General features: G+C 48.1%; 1 protein-coding gene across 1 annotated transcript in view; it reads left to right on the top strand.

Annotated features, from left to right (window-relative positions):
• Positions 1-2,755, top strand: part of ALDH18A1 (aldehyde dehydrogenase 18 family member A1) — a 38,791-nt gene that overhangs the window by 1,425 nt on the left and 34,611 nt on the right. The window lies entirely within an intron of this gene.

The raw sequence follows: 2,755 nt of genomic DNA, 5'->3' as shown, positions 1-2,755 counted from the left end.
AACTGGGATGCCAGTTCTATCATCTTTATCCTTAACAGCTGGTGGAACCTGATGTTCTGCTGCTCAGTGCTGAAAACGGGTGGTAGGAGAAAGCAGCCAGTTTTGATCCAGGCAAGAGCAGAGATGATGTTAGGAGGAAGGAAACGCTCAAAAGATGCTAACCAGCCCTATCTTGAGGTTTCTTTGCGAGGGCTAGTGCTTGTGTCTTTATGTTCCTCACATAGTAATCTTGACTGAAGCAGCTACTCTGTAATTATTGTTTTTGTTAACTGGGGGGGGGGGGGGCAAGTCTTCGCACAGAGGTGCACCTGTGTTCATTGTAGTTGTGTCTAGGACTGAAGCGGGGCTGCAGCATGTCTGCCTATGCAGAACTTTACACCAGTCAGGATGGTGCTTTTTTGTGAAGATGGAACTCTCTTTAAGATTACTCAAGGTGTTCACTACCCTTAAGTACCTGAAACCACAGTTTTCCATTTCTTACTATGATTGCTGTACACTGAGGTAGATAACTGCTGACCTGGTAGGAAATCTAGGATTCCTTGCCACTAACAAGCATCCTTCCATAAAAACTACTGGTTGCAAGTGGCAAATGAAAGTACTGATTTAGTTGCTGTTCATTTGCTCTTACCAAGTCTTCCTCTATTTCAGCGTCTGAAAAAGAAAAGCAGCTCCTCAGTATCTGCAGGGGGTCAGGGCAACCTTGTTGCTTTTTATTTGGAAGCACAGTTCAAAGGAGTTGTATGTGGTGAAAATTGGCCAGGTGAGCCTAAAATGAGGGCATCCTGTTCTCTTGTTAGCTGTTTAAAAATCAAAATGAAGGCTTGGCTTAACATAAAAAATCAGCTGCTGTGATACATCTTTAATCACTGTGCTGTCTTTTCTGTGAGTGAATGACAGAGATTCTGGTGTTGGCATTGTCTTTATTCTGGAATTATACACATCAGGTTTATCTTTGCTAATAACTGGAGCAGGGAGGAGGGGAGAACAGGTCTTACTGTGTGCTATAATGATTAAAACAAATCCCACTACTGGCAAAGTGGAGATCTCCACATAGTCTTCTAAAAAAGCGATGACCTTATATTTATTTTGGGGTTTTTTAGGGGTTGGTTTATTTTCCCTCATGTGAAGACAGTGAAGTCTTAATGCCAGATAATTGTGTGTTGGGTCTTCTATTAATTCTTGAGACACTGAGGTTTTTTCAAGTGTCTTGAACCGTACCCCCACCACTTGAATGCTGTTCACTCTTCGTGAGTTTTTCTCCACAGTTATGACTTTCAGAGAAGATTCTTTCCTGATCCCAGAAGGTGATGTGTTAAAGACTTTAAAAAAAAAACCAACAACAAAACAACAAAATAAACAACTATCCAAACAAAGTGTCCCACAAACTAAACAAAAAAACCCAAATACTGTCTTGTAACAACATAAGAATTAGCACTGTTGGAATTTGTTTGAATTCTAATAGGAAAATAGGGATATAACAGTGGTAAAATAGGTATAGACAGAAGACAGTATAACTAGTATCTGAGTTGAACTGAGGAACTGCTATGAATTTTGTAGTCTCTTTGAAGATGAGAAATGATAGATTTATGGTTTCTACTAATTGCAGTGATGCGTGCTTGCAGATGACACCAAGTTGGGTGGAAGTGTTGATCTGCTTGAGGGTAGGAAGGATCTACAGAGGGACCTGGCCGGGGTGGATCCATGGGTTGGGGCCAACTGGGTGAGGTTCAACAAGGCCAAGGGCCGGGTCCTGCCCTGGGGTCACAACCACCCCACACAACGCTCCAGGCGTGGGGCAGAGGGGCTGGAAAGCTGCCTGGCAGAAAAGGCCCTGGGGGTGTTGGTCGAGAGGTGGCTGAATATGAGCCAGCAGGGTGCCCAGGTGGCCAAGAGGGCCAGCGGCATCCTGGCTTGTATCAGGAGTGGTGTGGCCAGCAGGAGCAGGGCAGGGACCGTGCCCCTGTGCTGGGCACTGGGGGGGCCGCCCCTCGAGTGCTGGGGTCAGGGAGCCGGGGGGGTCGGGCTCTGCTCCCAGGGAAGGGGCGATGGGACGAGGGGCAGCGGCCTCAAGTTGTGCCAGGGCAGGGTGAGGTTGGCCATGGGGAACAATTCCTTCCCCTTGGGGCTGTCAGGGGCTGGAAGGGGCTGCCCATGCTTGAGTCCCCATCCCTGGGGGGATTTAAAAGACGGTTAGATGTGGTGCCTGGGGACAGGGTTTAGTGGTGGACTTGGCAGTATTATGTTTGTGGTTGCACTTGATGATCTTAAGGGTCTTGTCCAACCTGAATGATTCTGTGATTCTCTCAATTTATAAATGAATGCAAATGCGATATGGGAGATAAATGAAGAGCAAAGCCAGTGCTCTTGCCCCCGTGGAGGGGTTTGGGCTACAGTGGAGAAAACAAAGGAGGTGAGGGCCTGAGGAGATAAAGCCCTCCTCAGAAGTTTGGCTACAGATCCCTTTCATCTGCTGTCTGCATCGGGCTGCAAATGTCTGAGAAGAGGGAGAATCGAGGTCAAGGGAAGCGGGCTGTGGGGGATGGCTGGGCAGCCGTGCTGCGGGCAGGGCTGTCTGGGCTCGTCTGGGGCTAGACAGAAAACAGTTGTTAACGCTGTAACTTGTAAAGCCCTGGATTTTGTGCTGCAACGTGGAGTAGAATTACATCATCTGCTGGGACAGCAGGACGGGAAGGTGTGCGTGCTGGTGGGAGGGATGGAGCCGGAGGCGCGGAGGTTACATCAGCCAGCGGCGGGC

This window comes from Egretta garzetta, unplaced genomic scaffold (genome assembly GCF_000687185.1).
Source record: "Egretta garzetta isolate BGI_Z169 unplaced genomic scaffold, ASM68718v1 scaffold766, whole genome shotgun sequence".
Taxonomy (NCBI): domain Eukaryota; kingdom Metazoa; phylum Chordata; class Aves; order Pelecaniformes; family Ardeidae; genus Egretta; species Egretta garzetta.
The sequence above is the reverse complement of the archived record's forward strand: the minus strand, read 5'-3'. Positions and strand labels throughout refer to the sequence as shown.